This window comes from Meleagris gallopavo, chromosome Z (assembly GCF_000146605.3).
Source record: "Meleagris gallopavo isolate NT-WF06-2002-E0010 breed Aviagen turkey brand Nicholas breeding stock chromosome Z, Turkey_5.1, whole genome shotgun sequence".
NCBI lineage: Eukaryota > Metazoa > Chordata > Aves > Galliformes > Phasianidae > Meleagris > Meleagris gallopavo.
This window is the reverse complement of record NC_015041.2, coordinates 46,940,482-46,961,494: the sequence shown is the minus strand read 5'-3', so window position 1 is coordinate 46,961,494 and position 21,013 is coordinate 46,940,482. Positions and strand designations below refer to the sequence as shown.

General features: G+C 40.6%; 1 long non-coding RNA gene across 1 annotated transcript; it reads left to right on the top strand.

The window, feature by feature from the left end:
• The first annotated feature begins 5,866 nt into the window (after window positions 1-5,866).
• LOC109363756 lies at window positions 5,867-19,625 on the top strand. Its single transcript, XR_004162214.1, has 3 exons — window positions 5,867-5,919; window positions 17,528-17,699; window positions 19,029-19,625. It is a non-coding gene; the product is annotated as an uncharacterized LOC109363756 (long non-coding RNA).
• The last annotated feature ends 1,388 nt before the right edge of the window (window positions 19,626-21,013 follow it).

Genomic DNA, 21,013 nt, shown 5'->3' with positions numbered 1-21,013 from the left:
AGACAGGAAAAAGAAATGATTACTTCCTTAAAAAGCATAATTGAGAGATGCATTTAGTGTTCTACATCTTGTGAACCATTCTGTTTTGATACAACAGAAAAATGTTATCCTTATCTCCAAAGTACAAAAGCTTCTGAAATACAATGCTGTGAATCCCCCCTTGTCCAAAGCCGTTATCCTGTATATTGTGATTTCACGATTTTCTGAAAGTTTTCAACAGTGCTGGCCTCACAGTCACAAAGGCATTTTCCTTTAGGAGACTGACAAAGAGCCATGATACCATCATGGGCTCCCCTTCTGTTCGCTCAATGACCAGTGCACACGTACAGATATGTTTCCCTCTTCCCCACAAGTCAGACTCAGGACTCAGCATATGAATTTATAAGCACCAGATTGTTCTTTCCCAGTAGAGTAGAGTTGTCGCTCTCAAAAAATGTTGGATGTGTAGTGGTGCAGCTATGATGAATCACAGCTACAAGCCCATTCTGTGGCAGCATCTGCTCTTTTGCAGTTCCCAAGTGTTTGAGAAAAGATAAGTTGACCCATAGTTCTCTATAGACAGCTCTGTGATGACAGTTTCCATTACTCCCCTTCATGAGGTTCAGTGATACCCTGGAAACAGATGTAGAAATGCACTTGATTTGGCACATCTCTTTGTCTCCCTCGGTTTTAAGAACTGCATTGTGTTGCAGTCTAGATGGTTTGAATTGACAGGCATGTAGCTCAGAACCACCTTTCTGCTCTTCTTCCTACTGAACTCACATGAGCAGCATAGAGCAGCCGCTGTGTGTTGTTATGACACAAAGAAAAGAGAAAATGCTGCAGAAGTGGAAGGGGTTATAAGGAAGAACTGTTGTGGTGCGTGTGTCAGTAGGTGGAGTTTGTAAGTGATGAGAAGGGGAATATGAAATCCTTCAAATTTCCTTCGAAGGTGCATTATGTAATATTCAGGAATAAGGGGTTTCTAGCCTTCTTCATACAAATGGAAGCTGGGAACCCTCACATCTTTGGGAAGAAAGCCAACTGAAAGGCAAAATCCTGCCCTTTACATATGTACCTGCACGTGTGTGTCACAAAACATGTTCAGTCTTGGGGAAAGCTTCTGCTCCTTTGGACCATCCCATATCTTAGCCCATGTGGAAGAAGTATTGCAGAGATCTTAAAAAAAAAAGAAAGAAAAAAGAAGGAAAAAAAAAACAACTACAAGGTTTTCAGAATCTTCGTAGCCTTCCTTATATGTACCAGAGAGGAAAAATATTATGTATTTCCCAAAGCTTTCTGAAATTCAAAAAAGCCATCTTAAAGAACGGGTAAAAGGCACTTTGAATACAGTTCTGCTGTAGATGAAAACCCACGTGGGTTTCCATCTGATGGCTGCTATGCCACAAGTTTCAACAAAGCGCTCTGAAATACTTCTTTAGGCTCTTTATTGCAACTACAAGGCAGGTGTTGGAGCCTCTCCTAAAGTGCCTGAAAACTGTGAACCAGGAGTTTTGAGGTTGGGCTGTGGGAGGAACAACCCACAGGCCTGGTGCTTTCTAGTAGTAAAATCACCTGACTTTCTGTTAGCAAAACTTTGCCCAGAATTGAAGGGACCCACCAAGAATTGGCTCAGTAAGCCACTGACAGTGGTTGGGAATCAGGCTGGATGTTCCTTTGCTGGAAAAAAAGTGTTTGCAAACACTTTCCTTCAGCAGAGTAAAGAAAGGGTTAAACTGCTGCACAGCAGCGGATAGGAGAGTGGAATGAGGCACCAGAGAGCAGCAGCCCTGCAGGTATCATATCTTCTCCCACTGTCCTTTTGAGGAGAGGGAGTGAGAGTGGTGTGGAGCTGAGATATCTACTGGTGTGAAACCACCACATCTGTCAATAAAAAGGGATTCTGCTTCTCTGCAGGCTTCACTCTTTGGGGATTGCCCTGCAGCCTGCACTGCTGTGAGGGCTGTTCTTGAGAGTGGCTTCCCATGCTGGTTGTCTTTGATGGCAGTGTGGGACTTTCTGGAGAAATGTGAAAGCAATGGGTTGTTCTGCTAGTGCAGCTGCTTCCCAGCTGGTGGGTTGGAGGGAACACATATAGCATAGCAAATGGCATTTGCTGCTTGTCCAAACCACTATGTTGATAAAGCTTTTAATTCAGTGTGAGCAAAGCAGGTAATGGATTGACTGACCTTATCAGCTGGGCAGTACCTTTGTGGAAGAGGTGAGACTGAAAGCTGCTGCCATTCCAGATGAAAGGACATGAGAAATCACAGTCCCTTGCAGTCCATGCTTTTGTCCAGCTGAGGCCAGTGCTGTTTCCTTCAAACCATGCTGGGTAAGCACTTCCAATCTGACTGATTTTTATTGCCAAGTGGCAATAAAAGGCTCTTGATACAGCTTCCAGGTTTGAAGACAACCCAGACTGCTGGAACAGGCTGCCATTTAGGACAGTTATCCATATTATATTTTTGATATAGTCCAAAATCGAACTTTCTGGTGATGGCATCTGTTGTCCAGCAAAATTTTTAAGCACATATTTGCACTTAAGGTGATTCTCTCAATCTGTGATAGTTCTTTTTCAAAATAAGGGGCTAAGGAGGGGCTAAGCATTCAAAAATAAGAAACTTCTTGGATCCATGGTGTTGTCCTGGAATCAAGCTAACTCTACCTGTAAGATGAAAAAATGCTCCCTTTTTCCTTTGTTACATAAACAGCTTAAATCGTCAACAGTGGCATAAATTCTACCTGGAAGCGCTTAAATGGGTTTTGAGTAAAACAGATTTCTTTATTTGATATTCTTTCTGTGAAATATTCTGCTGTTCCCCTCTGTAACTAAGGAATGTTTCCAGATTACAGTGTTTTCTAAACAATTAAAGTTTCCAGTGCGCTGTGCCAGGCTCCACTGATCCATACAATGGATGTAATTTTAGATATTCAAAAGTGTGAGCTGGCCTGCCTCCTATAAGGCTTTTGCACATTGCAGCATCCTCCCATGATCTTGGAAATAGATGGAAATAATGTATGATGTGATCAGGGAGAAAGGTAGGTCTATAGTCACCTACTGAAGGGCAGAGGTCTAAAATGTGTTCACAGGCCAATAGAGGGGATCATCTCATGGGGACTTGAGGATGGGCTAGGTCACTCCAGGTCTTCCTCAAGAACTGATGTTCTGCAACACCATTTTTTTTTAGTCCCTTCTGGGAATTTTTGCTGCCTAATTTTTCTCCTTCCTAGCTCATAAAGAAAGGTTAGATCTAAAAATAAACTATGGGCTGAAAATGGAAAAAAAGAAACCCTCAGTCTCTGCATGCAAACATTCTTCAAAAAAGTGAATTTTGAAACAAAAATAGGGTTATACACATTTCTTTTTTTAAAAAAGAACATTATATATCTCCTGTTGTCTTAAAAAGTCTTCCTGTGAATCACTTGAAGAAAAAAATCTTCTCCTATAGATTGAATACTGATGGCTTTTTCTTAGTGCATTTATGCTGCTCAGGAATCTATTCAAGCCCTTGTATTTGGGTATTGGTGCTGTGGGGCCAGTTCTTTTGCATTTACCTTTCTGCTGGTAATAATTGATATGACTACATGTTTATCTGCCACTGGTCTTCCTTGAAAAATTAAGCAGCCTCAGTTTCCACAATGACATTTTGGTGAAGAAATTCCTGCTTTTCTCTACAAAATTTTTGGGGATCAAGGCAGATGTCAGTGCATATATAATGTTGTCTCATTCTCATTCAGTTGTGTTTCTGAAATTTGGTATTTTACAGAGAATAGATCTAAACCTATGCCTATGACTGAGGACTTTTCTGTGACTCTAGAAAGTCTGATTGTGTATAGGAGCAGAGTAAACATCATTATTTTTTTTAATCTCTGGTTATCTACTTGGTAAGAGATGCTTCTTTTGTTTTGCAGTTTTTCTGTTAAGGAACATTTGCTTCCTCAAATTGATTCCTGGAAACAAAGGAGTAGAAGAATGGTGTTCTGCCTCCTTTTCTGCAGGTGGTCTCTGAAACTGAATTTTTTCAGTTGATTCCTTCTAGATGAGAATTGCTGTAACCTGAAGCAAAGACTGCATCATTTTATGGACAGACGGGGAAGATTTCAGCAATTTAGGCTAACTTGGTAAACAGAACTATATTGTCTGTTTACTACTGCAGTGTTTCCCAATGCAGCTAGTGTACTTTAATGCTGATGGGAGTCTCTCAGTGCTATCTGATATTTAAGCTTCTGTTCTCTTCTTGCACAGTCTGTTTTATACTGTAGTAAAATTCGTGTCAATACTTGTGCTCATAGCTTTACGTTCTGTGAGATGCAGCCCATCACAAACAAAATGTTACAAAGCACGTCAGAGTCAATACTGCTGTCATAGTTAAGGTGGTCATGACGAAAGCATCTTTACAAGGTAAACCATTCATTCAGGGAGAGAACTCTGGAAAATGAAAGAAAAATTAAGTCATAGATATTAATGGCTCTGTATACTCCCTTCAGAGCTCCGCTCAGGTGCTTCACTGTCATTTTTGTGAATGATTCCAATGTAAAACCAAGAAGATTTCCTTTGCTGAAGTTCAGGCAATCTGGCAGATGGGAAGATTTTCCTCTAGTTCAGACTCTTGGTGTTGAGTGCCAAGTAGATTAGACAGCATTTGATAACTGTGGATCAGAGATGGAGCTGAAGTTGGATTCATGAAAAACTTGGATCTGAAAGCAGATTGAAGCAAGTTGGCAACTTTTCCTGAACCTGAAGTGTGATGAGGAAGTAGCGGGAAATTGTCAATGCTTGCACAAATAAAGTGAGTGAAGATTAGATTCTGGCTCTATAACGTGGAATGTTCTTCTAAGTAGTCTTTGAGAAATGATGGTGCTGGGCTTTCTGTTACATGAACAGTATCTCTGTCTTCAGCTTTACCTGGATCACTGGATGATTCATGCATTTCTCATGTGAGTACCTCACTGCATTAAACAGAATTGTTTTACTGAGAACTGTAAGGCTGATGTTTCCTTGCCAAATATTCAGTGATTTTATGAGAGGTCACAGGATCACAGAATTGTAGGGATTGGAATAGACCTCTGGAGATCATTCAGTTAAAATCCCTGCTAAATCATGTTCCCTACAGCAGGTTGTATAGGAAGATATCCAGACAGGTCCAGTGAAGGAGACTCCACAACCTTTATGGGCAGATTTATTTCAGTGATCTGTGTTCCAGTTTGTGCCCATTGCCCCTCACCCTAACACTGAGTACAACCAAAAAGAGCTTGGGCCCATCCATTTAGCACTCTCCTTTTACATATTTATAAGCACTGATGAGGTCCCCTCTCATTCTCCTTTTCTCCACACCAAACAGCATCAGGTCTCTCAGTCTTTTCCCCTACAGAGGATGCTCGAGGATCCTCATCATCTGTGTGGCAGTCCACTGGACTCTCTCCAGTACTTCACTGTCTTTCTTGAACTGAGGATCCCAGGACTGAGCTCAAGATGTGGCCTTTCCAGAGTAGAGCAGTGAGGGAGGATCACCTCTCTTGATCTGCCCGCTGTGCTCTTTTTAATGCACCCCAGGACACCATTGGCCTTCTTGGCCACCAGTGCACACTGCTGGCTCATGGCCAGCCTGTTGTCTACTAGCACACCTAGGTCCTTCTCCACAGAGCTCCTCTCCAGCAGATCAGCCTATGACCCTTACAGATGAATGCAGTTTTTCCTCTCCAGGTAGAGGACCCTGTATGGGACTGCTGAATCATGGCCTGAGCCTCTGATTAATCACCTGAGGCAAGCAATGAGTCAGCCATGGGAGCACAGGTGAAGGCAATTCACCTGTGCTGCAGGAAGGGGTGGAGCCTGGCTCCACCTCTCCTAGACCCATTTAAGAGCTGATTGCCAGTGGGAAAGGATCTCCCTGGAGATCTGCTCCATCAGAGCCTCTTTCATGATCCTAGGACAGGGTGAGTGTCCTTCTTTTCCTACTCCAGTATAATAATTACATCAGCCAAGCTCCTGGATATAATATACCATCTGTATATTCATTGATTGTACACTATACCATCTGTATATCCATTGATTATACAGACCTTAAACTTGCTCTTGTTGAATCCCATCAGGTTCCTTTTTGCCCAACTCTCCAATCTGTTCAGGTCTTGTTGAATGGCAGCAGTCTTCTGATATGTCAGCTACTTCTCCCAGGCTTTGTATCATCAGCAAACTTGCTGAAGATGCATTCTTTTCCTTCATCCAGGTCATTGATGAGTATGTTGAACAGGACCCTGGAGAACATCACTAGCTACAGGCGTCCACCTGGACTCTGTGCCATTGGTGATAACTGCCCAAGTTTCAGAGAATTCCTCTGGGGAACCTCTTTTCTGCAGGAAGAGTGAACACACTTGTCACATCTCTGTGCCTAGTGAAGCTGCTGAGACTAAGCACAGGAAGAGGTCCTATTAGCAGTAATTCTTCTCAGCTTTGAGAAAACATTCACAGTGAGAAAAGAAAGGTGGAATCTTGAAATTATGGCTAAGCTGCTGCCTAAATAATTTTCTGCTTGTTCAGTGTTTGCTTGTATAACTTTTAAATATACTGTTATATAATCATGCTTAAGTCTCTCTGAACTTACAAGTTCTTACTGAGCAAGGAGCAATGTGCTCGGAGAGTGAATGTATATAGGAAGAAGGATTAGAGGTGAATGGATGATTGCTACAGCTTGACTCCCTCAGAGTAAAGCCTCACAATGACCTTTCCAGGTGCAAAGGAGCTCAGTCTTCAGCAGCATTTTACAGCCTGACATGCGGCTCTTCAAGAGCTTGCTTCCATTGGTACACTGAACTCGTGTACAGTTGAGCATTGGCAAATCTCAGCTCCCTACCTCTGCAACTCAGTGCAATCTTGTGAAAGAGAAAGCATCTTCCATGGCTTATGGAAGTTAGAATCTCATATCCGCTTTCAGGTGACTTTTCCTAAGAACAAGTCTGTGGATGCTGTGGTAGCAGGCCAGAAGTTAGGTCCCTATGCCAGCAGTTGACTTGCAGAATGATGATGAAGCTGCAAAGATCTGACCTTGCTAAAGCCTTGGATTTTAGTGAGAGAGAGAAAACTAAGTACCTGCTATTCAGCAGGACAAATTTCATCCTAAGATATCCCTTTTTGGTTGTGAACCTCTCAAGCAGCAAAGAAATTTTTGTGGAACAAAGAGAACGGGGAGGAAAAAAAGGAAATGTTCTCTGAGTTTTGCTGCAGACAAAGGAGTTAAAAAATAGATTCCTGGATTATCTATGTCCCCTTCCCCTGTTTCCATAAGCCTTCAATTTACCAGAGATCTAAGGCTTATCTTACTGCTGTGTACTCTGTTGTGGGATTTTCTCATCCTTGGACCAGACTGACCTGCTTGCAGGGACAGCACAGACATCCTCAGGGCACCAGGGAGCTGTGCTTATAAGCTGATCTTTCAGAAGAGAGTTTCACAGCTACTATTGATTTCCTCTTATCCAAAAGTACACTGGAGTGGAAAAGAGAAACTTTGGCTTGTGATTTTGTTCTTCACTGCTCTTTTATTATGCGTGCAGGCACAGATTCTGTTTCAGAGACATTAGAGGAGAATTTTTGTTTAACCTGGCAGCCTCTGGACTCTGAAACCTTCTTTGTGTTTCTTTTCTGGAGACTTTTTGTCAAATTTGGGGCTGACAATAGAGCTACCTGTGCACGTGAAGATTTAATCCAAATCTCTTATCTGTTTATGCCTTTCCTGATTTTTAACACTGGATTTAACAACATTATTCAGAGAAGAGTTTTGTATAGAAATTCCTTAGAAATAGGAAATAGAAGCCTGTGATGTCTCTTTCTCAGGCAGTGAAGCAGAAGTGTACTTCAACAAGGTCTCTGTACCCACAGAACCTTAGGACCCTAGCTGATCCCAAGAAAGCCATTACAAATCTTGCAGGTTATCCTAAGGACAAGAGAATCTCCACTTACAGCTGGAGAAGGATGGTGTTAAAGGACAATGCAAACATTAGTGTTTGCATGTGGAACTCTCTCTGTACTCAGGCAGTGTACAGACAGGTGACACCAAGGGCAATTGCACAAACATTCAGTTCAACAAATTGTCGACAGTGGAAAGCAGAGCCATTATGTGAATTCTCTTAATATAACCTTAGCTATATATCTTAGCTAGGTCCACTGCATATAGGAGAGCTAAAATGTGAGTAGTATCTAATGTTTTAGCCAGGTGAGTTACCAGGTTGAAGTTGAAACCAGCAAAAGAATGCGTCTTACTTGTGTGCAGAATTCAGAAACAGTCATCAGATTCATTTTCTCAGACCACCTAGGGAATGAAATGAGTCACAGAAAACTTCAACCCAAAATGAGATAGATAAATCTTAGAACTTCGAAAAGACAAACCAACTTCTGGTGCTAGGACATGAAATACAACCTTGCACAAACCCAAGACTTACAAGTAAATGCTAAGGAAAACTTAACTCAAATTACTCAAATTAACTGGTACATAGCAGAGATAGACTATATGACTGTATGAATACCTGAAACCAAGCACTTAAAGACTGCCAAAGGCTAAGTATCCTCTTACACAATTTGTGTCCACAAGAAGTTTCCTTATATAGGAACTTTTCTAGTAAGTAGGTAACAACCTGAAAGTAGTGCAGTGCCAATGAGGTCAGGCTTCAAATTATAGATACTCAGTCCTTTAAGGGCTATGAATCTGTTTAAGCCCAAGAAATCTATGTAAATAATTTCTAATCCACAATGAGGGGAGGTCCATAGGCATCAAGTGTGAATGCTGCTAATTTGTTTAGAGAGGAGCTGAGGAGAATCTTTGAGGCCATCACATCCATTAAATGTGTGAAATCTTGCATCAGGGAGCTATAGGCTTGAATAGAATTGCCTCAGCAGAACTGCTTAAACATTGTAATGGGCATGAAAATGTGCTCAATCAATGTCGATGGCAAACCAAATCCTAGAGGACGACCCATCCACCGCTGAAGTTCACAGAAATTCCACCTCTCATGAGCATCAGCACTGCTAACATTCAGAAGTTAATTCTGTTGCCTCTGGCCTTGCACTGACTGCACAGCAAGGAAAGGCAGACCTGCCCAAGAGACTTGCTTTTCTGTTTTTAAACACTCATTCAGATGAAAACCCTAAATATTTGTTTCTGTCTACACTTGTTACCATGGGCTGTAAAACTGTGAGCTTCATGTCTATGCTGCCTGCCAGACACCTCAACTGAGAGCAGAAGAGCTTTGTAGTCTGTTCTGTTATTTGCTTTTAAATTATTTTAGCCTTTTTCTAGCAATGCAGAACATTGATTTTTTTTTTTTATTTTTACTGTAGCTTTCATCCAGTGCAAGGAGGAAGAGAAGAAAAGAATTTGAAGGATTTACTGGATCTGCGCTGGCAGAGGATCCATTTAGGCAGAGGACAGTGTGGCTCGATATGTGCTGGCATGGCACATCTACTCAGCAGGTGGCACTGCCAGGAACAGGATGGAGATTTGTGCTTGATAATGTCAGCCTGGAATCAGCCAGGGCCCAACTACTACTTGGAGAGGATTTATGCAGGTGTTGATGTGTGAAGAGCTGTGAGGGGAGCCACTTGTGGCCAGATCCCAAATAGCTTACAGCTTCCTGAGGGAAGGGAGGTTGGGGTCAGATCATGTCTGATCCTAGTAGGATATGGCGCTGTGGCCCATGAGGTTTGTGTGCCTCTGGACTTGAGTGTGTTGTGAGTGCATTGCTGTGGACAGTTTGTAGGGAGATGCTGTGATGTATGAGAATGGACGTCATGTACCACGCTGTGCCCTTGGCCTGGCAACCTGGAGCACAGAGAGCACCCACAGTCTATTTCATGGAGGTGGAGGATTCTGGTGTGAAACATGTAGCAGCAAAGTCAGAAAGCTGATCTGGAGTGTCTTCTGTTATTCTCCATTCACAATAAATAGTTTTGAAAGTAGTTGAGAGTTTAGACAGGACTTAGAAATAATGAAACCATTTTCCTGGAAAACTTGACTCTTCTGGAGAAACATGAGATCTGCAAATATCACAGGACATTGACTGCATAATGTTACTTAAAATTTAAGCTGCTTTCAGTTCCCCAGGGAAAAGAGCTGGAAAATATTTTGAAATTGCTTCTGTGACATTTACACAATTCTAGGACTGAATTTGTTTTAGCTTTCAGGTTTTGGAACTGCTCAGGAATTTCCTTCCTCTACATACCATTTACTAATTCTAAATGCCAATAATTCATACTTATCAGCAGTAAAAGCCTTCTTTGTGGTTGGTGATACCGTACTCCTTTGGTTGTCTGCTTAAACATTAATGAGAGGAACCTGAAGAAATAGGGGTTGGCATTGCTTCTCTCTCACACTTTGGCTGTTGTGGCTTGTGTGTACAGACGGGAAAGATGAACTGCGCTTGATTTGTCTGGAGTGGCAGTCATAGCAGCAGAATACTGAAAAATTTCAAAAATGAGCTGGTTAAAACTGCAGTTTCTGCCCTGTGGGGACACTGCAGTGTTTCAACAAACAAAGAAATCAATATTTGCTCATACAGGAGAGATTAAATATTTCTCCTGCAGATAATTATATACCTTTAAGTTCTTCTAGCACTCTGTCTGGGACTTTCACAGTAAGCTGGAAGCTGATGTCATTACGGTCAGGCAACTGGCTGAAAAGAAACAGTCTAGAGGACTGGAGTGTTCTCTCTAGCTCCTGAAATGCTAGCTGTACATAGTCGGACTTTGGGCACTGGGATCAAGAGTGTTCCCTAAATACTCAAATTAGACAGCAAGGCTGTGAAGGAACTTTAGGATCAGCTGGTTCCATCCTCTTGAGCATTTACAACACCAGCATGTAACTTGGGATATTTGATGAGGGTGCATAATAAGTTTTGCCAATGAAGCTGAAGGCTGATATTCCTCAAAGATATCTTTAGGCACTGCTTGATGCATCTCTCTTCTTATGGGACCCAGACAGCACTCCTGCTAATGGTGGAGGGAAAGGCTGTCTTATGTAGAACTCTTGTCAGCACCTTTTCATGATGGTGAAGAGTATAAATGCTCAGATTTCTAACATTCTTGCTGAAGTTTCAGGGGTTGTAGCCTACCACTTAAAATGTTGGGCTGATTCCCATTTAACCTGTTTCTCTGTTGCTCTTTTGGTGGCCATTGATGTGGAAGAAATGTTTGTTAGATACTCCATAGCTCTTGACATCTTTAATGTGTTGTACCTGAAGTGGGCACTCTACCTCTGGTAGGAACAGTCCATCTCTTTTCCCAAATGCACTCCATCTGGAAGGAAGTTTAACTGTGTAAAAGCAGCAGCCAGAATTACTAGGCAGTGTTATCTTGTATTAGAGCTGTTTGTTTTTTAAACAAGTATTCAATTTGTTTATGAAACAAACATTTCTACATCCATCCCCATTTTTTTGTTTATGTAAATTATGGTACTTTGCAACTTAATTGCTGTGGATATTACGCAGCTCCATTAAGTACTGAGCTAACTGTGGGCTTGTCCCCTTCCTATTTATGGACTGATTTTGAAATTTTCTAATTGCATGTATTTTTTTTCTTGGTCTGCATAATGAAATTATGAATTAAGATGAAAGAAGCAGAGAAAATCTGGCTCTGTCAATACAGAGCTGTTTCTAGAAAAAAGTTTCAGATGTCTTCAGGCATTTTGGGCTGTTTTCATAGCAGTAATCCTAGATAAGTATTCAGCAGCAAAAGTGATTTGCCAAGCTATGGCATCTGTTATCTTCAAGTGATACTGCCCACTTCTACTGACGCAGAATTTTGTTTCTTGTCACGGATGAACGATGTACTCTGTGGCTTGGGAGCTGAAATGTAGAGAAAAGAATACTACAACATTTGAGCTAGCCTGTGACAACCTGCCCAACCTACCCAGCCCTGCTCAGAAGGAGCTGTTCAGAGAGACTGAGAAGGTGCTCTGATACAATGTACAAGTTTATCAGGGAAGTTATGAATAATTGGAGTCATTTGGAAACTCAGTATCTAAGGTGATGGGCATTTGGATGATAGATCTGGCTCACTGCAGGACAGAATGGGTAAAATTGGGTAGGGGAAAGCTGAATCCTAGTTAGGAGATGTCCATCAATCATTATCTTTGGTGGCTCTTTGTGAGTGCAGATATTTATACAAGGAAGTTTGGCAAGCACAACTATTTTTGCCTTCTGACAGCTGACACTTCTCTGGTCTGTGCTTTTGATATTCTTGTCAGTTCTTTTTCCTGTTTTTCTATGCAATATCCAGCCCTATATTGAGTAATCAATTCTATAAACATGGAGAGCAGAAGATGGACATGCCAATCTGCAAAACATTCTTATGTAGTAAAATATCTTCATTATTTTTAACCTCCTCAGATATCCATTTCCTATTTTATCTCATTCATTGTGGAAACAAAATGTTGTTCTAAATCACATTCTCATGTAAATAAGGAATCAACCTTATTCATTGATTTCCTACAAATAAGAATTTCTAACCTACTCCATTCTTTCCTTTCTCCAAAAAATAGTAAAGGAGGCTGCTTATTCACTCAGAGAACGAGATTTTCCTGCACGTGGTTCAAGCTATATAAACTGAAAATAAAATAACATAAATAATAAAAAAATTAAGTACAGGCCTGTAGCCACTCTTTTAACTTAAAGTAAAACCCTTCCATTTTCCAAGGATTTCCGAGATTATCCTCAGGATTCCCAGTGTTACAACAAAGATACCAGACTACAGCATTGCAGTGTATGGGGGACATGAGGCTATCTGGTTTGGTGTATTTGGTATTTGCTTAACGGCTGTTCAACATAAGCGATGAATCTGAGAGGCAGAAAAATTAGTAAACACACTGATACAAAAGCCTTAATATGGAGGCTGAGCTCTTCTGTCCACGAAGGACAGATCTTTGCAATAACCAGATGTAGCCTTCCAGACTTTCAACTGGAATGTTATAATTAGTGGAAAAGGAGGTTAACTAGACTAACCTGGGTCTCCTGGGATTAAGGAAATGAATTATGAGAGACTCTGTAGAACTGTGCAAAATTGGATGCATTAGGGGAATATGGGGGAATCTTTCTTGATTTTTTTTTTTTCTCTGTGCCCGTGGTCTTTTTATGCTTTCCTGAATGTATCACAGTTAATGCAACAAAATCTCGGCATTTTCTCAGTTTTTCTTTTGCCTTCTTTCATATGTGTAGATCTGTGAGGGACTTATCTGTTGTCACTGTATTTGCTTCCCAAGTACCTTGATCAGTAACACATTCTATTTCTACCTGGCCGAAGTAAGAAAGCTGTTCAGAATAGCCATCCAGTTGTTGTTACATGTATCGAAGTGGTCAGCAAAGTAAGTTCTTCTGTAATCACAGACAAAAACAGGAGACTGGAGAAATGGAACCTTAATGAACATTTCTATGAGGTAGTCTTCATTTTGAGGTTCCTCTCCAGCATTTATCCTCCAATGATAGTATTAAATATGGGGAATGTTTTATTTTTCACTCCAGAGGATTTCTCTCTGGCTGATTTGGTTTCCTCTAAGGAAAATTTTGTTCACCCATTGTTGCAAACTGAAGTGGCTTGTGGTTCATTATATTGATCCCAATCCCTCTAAATTAAGACTCAGCATGGAGTCAAGCTTTTGATCGAGCAAGATAGTGCCTTTATTTATTAAAAAATGGGAGAACAAGAGAGGAAAAAGAAAAAAGAAAAGAAGAGAGAGGAAAAAAAGGAAAGAAAAGAAAAGAAAGTCACCACTGTGGATCCCGTGATGTCCTGAAGGTCTGTCTTCCTCCTTCTTCTCTTTCTGGGGTGGTTAATGATGTGATGGGTCATGCACTGTCAGCTGTGGTGTTGGCAATGCCTTTTATGCTGTATGATTGTCTCTTCCAATTGGGCCAGGAGCTGTTGCTGGGCAGAGTGTGTCTGGTAGCACATACTGCATGCATGATGTACCAGCCATACTTCTTCCTTTCTTGTGGTGGCTGCAGAGGGTCCATTGTGCTGGCACACAACATGTATTTGTTCTGCAGCTTTCACGAGAGTGGTACAGTACACTGTTCTGAGGCATTCACAAGTCTGTTGCAGTTTTGCTTTGTTAGTCACCAGTTAGCTGCAAGTTTGTCTCTTAACCTATCAGAAAGAGAGAGAGAATTCACAATGCTTCAGTTCCATATGGTGTTGTCACAGAATCTGAGCCAGAAAAGAATGTCACTATATTCCCACAGCCGCAGTGATCAAAAATTGAGAACTTTTGCTCCTTTAGTTTGATCTGCTGTGGGAATTTGTTCTTTTCCCCATTCAAAATGGAAAGTCACCCAGAAATGGTGCTTCTGAGCCTGCTGCAGGCTACCGTGTGGCAGAGGTCTCAGTGTGTCTTTTCTCCTAATCCTACTTTTCAGGTGAAGCAATTGTAAAGCAAGTGGCCTTTCTTTTGCCTTTGGAGGAGCACAGATTTACCTGGGTAGGTCTTGTGGAACTTAAGTTACTCATAACTGAAATAGAAGTTTTGCTGAAATACAGATGCCATTAGATGTTTGCTCTCAGTCCTTTCATACATAGTCTACACGTGCTGTTAAAATGTGATCGAATGTTTCTCTGAATGATTACAAAATATTTGTTTCTCAGAGCAGAAAAGCTCCAGCCTGCTTTTAACCCAAGACCCAGCTTTCCTGCTCACAATTTATGCATTTTCCTTTTGATTAGCTGTTCACTTACCTATGAGTAGTCTTCCAAGCCTCACAACTACCCCAGACATTTTTGGTCAAGTATGTGTCTCCAGATGGTCTTGCTTATGGCTTCTACCTTTTATTATCACTCTTTTGATTGGAAAGGTCCTTGGCCGAGTGTACTTGAAGAAGCAGACTCTCCTCCCACCTATATTATAATTGAGTTTCCAGCTTTCATGTGTACTTGAGTCCGTTTAACTGTGAAGGTGAATATCCTTTTTACAAATTAATAGGTTACCTTATAAAACACACCAAAAATTTCAGTAGAGGTGATTTTTGTTGATGTTGTTTTTGTTAGTTTTTCTAAATAAAAGTTTAAATCCTTGTTAGAGTTTTGAAACTAAAAAGAAGTTCAATTTCTGATTTCGACTGCGTGACTTCATAGCTTCCTGCTTCTTTCTCTGATCTTTAATGCCCAATCTCAACTTTACTCCTGAATAAAAGCAACATATATATATTTTTTTTAAAACACCATTAAGGTATGCTTTTATCAACTATTATCTGTTGTTTCCCTTTCCAGTTGTGTTCAAAGTATAACCTGCTGCTATCAATTACTCTCTTAGTCTTCACAAAAAAAAAACAACCCAGAACTTTTGTGCACTAGCCTCTGCATGATGTAGCTAATATGAACTTATAAATTCTGCATGCATTTTTCAGAGCCAGCAGTTTTATTTCATTAATTCTTGTACAATAGCCATTTGTGAACCATTTTAGCTTTGTTTATGAAGATTCACTTTGATAGTCTGCTGTGAGGAAAAAAGAACTGAGTCCTCTAAAATTATGCTCTTGTCAAAAATCTCTAATCTATTTGAAATTGTCCATATTTCAGTTTGTGTTTATACTGTATCACAAGACATAAAAGCGAGATTAACTTGTGTAACTGAGTGCTTGACATTTGAGGCTTTCTTGCAGTTTTTCCCTGAATATATCCATGAATTTGGCAATATAGAAGTTATATGGGAACTCAATTTCCCTGAGTATTGTAATGTAGTGTATAGAAGAGTCACAAAGCTTCCTATGTGAATATATTTAAACTCATGAACTCCCTCATGAGGGAGGGAATCTGGGAAACTAAAGTGTCTGAGCTATTTCAGATATTTCCAATTCCACTGTGTTTTGGGTTTAATGGGATATAAATTCATCATATGATACTAAAAATTTGAACAAGGAGATTTTTAGATATTGGCTGATGTCAAAACAGACAGTTAACCATGTTAATTAGGATGGTTAATTACACTGATTAACTGATCTAAGTCTGCAGCTAAGAGAGACTTGTTTTTGCTAGCAAAATGGTTATATGCTTTACCTTGTCTCCTCTTAAAGAAGAATACAAAATTCAATGTTTTTCTTTGCTAATAGGACACAGAATTTTGGTTCTTATCAACTGTTTAACGCTGTGCTGCAACTGGCTAGATTTTTAGCAAAGTGAGACTACAGCTCCCCGTAATGGCTGCTTTGAGGTTTTCCATGGAAAAGGCTACGTTTACTGCAGTTCTCCAACAATATAAAATGACCTGAATTCACTTTGGTTCCATTCCAGCATCAGATGGACTTGTGTCTGTCCGAGCTTAGGAAAGAACCAGGACAAACTAAGCTGAGTGTTGCTGAAACAGATAACATATTCAATGGGAACAGGTATTCAATACACTACTTTGGCTGGTCTAAGAGATGAACTAAGAACTGTGAATGGCAAGGGTTTGATGCTTCTATTTTCCTCTTCATCCTTAGCATGAAATTTGTAGTGTCTTTCCAAATCTGCAGCAGTAATCTGTCCTGCCTTTTCAGCCAACACAATTTTTTTCCTCATAATTAATATCAATTTACTGTCAGCAATTCTGTAAGGTATTAAGGGCTGTGCAGATGCTGGAGGGAAAGCATACTCCCTCTCTTTTAAGGTCTGAAGATATACTGGCTTAGGAGAGATGTACCCTCTCAGATGGGAGAAGGAGTGGGGTGGCAGGAGAAAAGGTGCTACCAAATGCATAGATTAGAAATGTCTGGGTATGCAGGAAATGACAAAAGCAGATCAAGGCAATCTGAACGACTAGTCTTTCAGCACCTTAATGGTGTGGTGCACAAGTGGTACAATGAAATATAGGGCTTAAGGTGTTTTGGGAGCCTTGCTTCAGAAACATAACCTGAACTCCTTATCTGGAGATTCTGTCATACAGGAATATATTTAATGCTTTGAAAGCTCAGGTGGATTTAAGGTAGATGGAGTATCTTTGTTGATATAGTCAAAACGTGTTCTCATCTCCTGCCGACAGCAATCATAATACAAGACTTTAAAATACTGTACATCCTTCACAGGTAAAGAAACTGGCTCTCACTTGTATGACTTTTGAGTGTTATGTAATCTGCCATTGAGACAAGGAACATCGAGGAAAGAGCAGTTTGGAATAATTGAAAAAGTATGTTTTCTGCTTATATAATGTGTTTACCACTGCTGTGGTTTGTGAAACCATGTATGTAGAGCAGTGGTGGGCTGCAGTTCTCAAAGGTACTCCAGGTAAGATCACTCACCATCAGCTATCTATGTTGGTGAATATCTGCTCTATGCACTCAAAATGGCTTGTATTTCACAGGTCACTATACACTGTGTGAAAATAAATACACAAACAGCTTAAGGACAGGAATTCTAGCTGCTCCAGGACTTTTTCTGTAATGCTTCAGGATGGGAATTTCAAGGCCAAGTTGAGCATCTATGAGAATACTTTTAAGCATGCCTGAGATGTTTCTACCTTCTTAGGTCACTGTTCAGCTTTTTATCTAAGTTTACCTTTGACTGATTCTTCTCTTCTCTGCCCTCCCAATTGTTCTCCAGAGGAGAATGAGGAAGATGAGCTTGGATTTACATTCTAGCTAGCTGCATTAGTTCTGTGAAGGAAGAATACAAATGAGTGCAGTTGATGAAGGAGGATGGTGAAGAAGGAGCATAATCTGCTTGTAATGCAAATGGACCATGAGATTGGAATGCTCAAACAAAGAATTTCAAGGTAAGAGTAAGCATAGGATTCAAAAATACAAGACTGAAGGACTCCAAAATGCATTCCTCTATTTCCTAAATTTTATCGAACATATTCTCCTAAACCAACACTATCCACTTCAGTATTCTGAAGTACTTAGCAGAATGAAACTGTTGTATCACAGGCAATCAGGGGAAATGATTATATTCCTGAATATGTAGACCAAGCTGTTTTAGGAACTGTATTTTGTATGACGCTCCGTCTGCGATAAGTTCAGTATGCAGTTTATGTGCTTTCTTCTTGAGGACAGCTTTTGTGACAAACAAATGTATTCCACTGCAGCATTCTTCACAGGGGAGCTGGCACCTTCTGTTTAATGTGCACCGTGGATCCTCAGATCATGCAACATCCCAAGTGTCAGGGAATGAAGGTCTCTGTGAGGTAAAGGGCTTCTGCAAAGCACATGCAAAGCTCCCACTCGCACAGCAGGATGAGTTAATGGAGAAAGAAAGCTACCTCACAAACCAAGGGAGAAGCACTTCTCCTTCTCCAGGGGGTGGTAGAAACAACAAACCAGATCTCTAGAAAGATGAATATGTTTATTGTCTACTTTATCAAGTCTTTTTCCTAAGTTGTATGTTCCTGAGGCATACTGAGCTGCAATGCTGTTAAGAGGGAGAGGTGTATTTGTGCTGAGTCAGGACTAGCTCATAAGAATGGATATGGTGACAGTTTCCAGTGTACCCCAGGCTGTGCCCATCTGACATCTCCTGCTGAATGGCTCTGCAGTTGTAATGATTCTTGTTGGCAAGAGAGTTGATCACTGAATGCTTCTTCTGAATGCTGTGGTTATTTCTCAAGAACGATATTTTGCATTTGACTGGGTAGTTTTTAGTAGGAACTGAACAGCCATGCTGAGTCTCCAGAGCATAATTATACCATTGTCCTAATCAGTTTCAAACTATGCATTGTCTGTCTTGATCATTGTGTTCTCATTACAGTAATTCTTCAAGAGCTTTACTGGATACATAACTCCTGAATTTATTTCACAGTTCTTTGTGTCTGCGGCAGTGCCAGTGGCGGAGCTGTGAAACCGAAATCAGGAAAAGGGAAAAATGAAAGTAGACCCCTACAGTGATTATTTCTTCATTTAGAGCAAGTTTTGATACAATTGTATACTTGCTATACTGGTTTAATAATGTAAATGCTTACATATTTATAAAATCATTAGGAAATTCAGAGAACAGAGTGTAAGACATTCCAGAAAAGCTTTATTCCTTGGAATAAGAGGAAAGTATATGTTTATTTTTACTTTACCACCTAGTTTACTGACATTGCCTATTGTCTTGTTATCATTAGGAGCTGCTTACATTGCTGAACTTCCAGTCTGAAGAACTGAAGAGACATACTGTGCAAGTAAATTAGCAGCACAACAGTGGAAATGCTCACTGCAGAAAATCAGGCAGAACCTGCTAGGACTTGAGGGTATTTGCATGTGTACCTATTATTGAAAAAGAGATTTGATCCAAATTACTGTGTGATTTGTGGAAACCTCTGCACCAAATGACACATCCACAGCTGCAGCTCTTAGTTACAACTATTTTGCATTCGCAGCCTGGTACCTGTTCTCATGTAATGCGTTATTCTTGGCATTTCACCATTTCTGTCACTATGTATTGTACCAATTAAGCAACCTGAAGCAATTATGCAATGTAATCAAGTACTAAAATTTATCACTTCACTGATAATTTTAATATGGGAAAGCCATTCTGCTTTCTGATAGCTTCATTTGATTTGAACTCCTTTGAATAATAATGAGGTGAAAGAAAGGTCTCTGAGATAGCGTATTGTCTTGAAAGCCAATCTGTGAAGTGGCACTACAGATCTAGTTCTCCTAATAATTTATTTCAAATGGCATTAAACTGTTTTTTGTGTTTTATGGTGAGTGAAAAAATATTCGTGCTTTGCTTTTTAAACTGATTGTTGATAACAAAATCAAATTAAATGCAAAAAAGTCTAGAGAACCTGGAACTTGCTTACATCTAAAGAAATACAGTAAGCTAAGCAGTGCCTTTACCTTCTTTTCCATCCCCACTTTGAGCCATATGACTGCTTAAAGCACCTATTCTTGTGCTGAAACTCAGACAATGGAAGACTTGTGCTTTACTTTTCAACACTAGCTTCTCTCTCCAAAAATTTTAGCTGCTATCAGTTGCTGTTATAATCAAAATTTGTGATTGACATGCCGTGACTTTGGCTTGTCTTGGAAGATGTTTTCCCTGACGTGCTAGGGTGTATGGGTTTCCTGGTCATGCAGAGCTGCCTGTTGTGCACTTGGGTCATTGAAGGATAAGGTCTCAACTGCTGCCTTTGGCCTTTTCCTTTAATTAATTTCTTTATTTGCTTTTCTTGTTTCTCCTTTTTTTTGCAGAAAAGTTTTTCTCATTTTGCACCTTTCTTCAGCATCCCCGTTACCACCAATCTTCCTACTTGTGAGGAAGAGCCTATTTCTTGTCTAGGTGCTGTTTCTTGACCTTCAGACACAAAAAATGGAGAAAGGGTAAAAGGGAGGAACATAGCTTCAAGGGAACGGACTACAACAGCAAATTGGATGCAGCTACTAGGTAAGGATGTACCTGGGGGAAACTAGTTTTTCTGCAGTGAGGAAGTGTATCCTCTAAGGAAGCATCAGTTAGTCTCCAGAACAGGACAGGCATCTGCGGAGTTAAAATATTACTCCCTAGGAGTGACCATTCACAGTCTATGGAAAATGTTATGCAGCCAAAGGGTTTGCATGAATTTCACTTCTGAGAAGACAAGATATCTGATGCTAAGAGTTAATGCTTGAGCTACTGCTGGACAATCATACTACCTTACTTTCTGGAAACAAACACCCAGATCAGCCATTTAGTTGTGTGCTCTTGCCTGCAAAGACATTCTTAGTGCCTCCTTTGCGTATTCATATTTTATGTTTTCAGCAGTATCACAGACACACCAGGAGAAACTTCAAACAGGATGGCACACTCATGATAGTTTGGGTGGCCTTGGTCAACTGTTTTTACATCCAAAACAGAATTATCCCTGACCAGATATTACTGCTGCTGAAAGAAACATCACCAAGAACACAAGGCATATCTTCCTGTGCAGCAATGGAAGGCGATGATATCCTTCTACTAGGATAGTAGGGCTGCCTGTTCCATGCCCATCATCCCTCTGGCTCAGACCCTTTCCCTGACTCAGCTCCATGCCATTCCCTCGGGCCCTGTCGCTGTCACACAGCGCAGAGCTCAGCGCTGCCTTCCGCTCCCTGTGAGGAGCTGCAGCTGCCATGAGGCCTCCCCTCA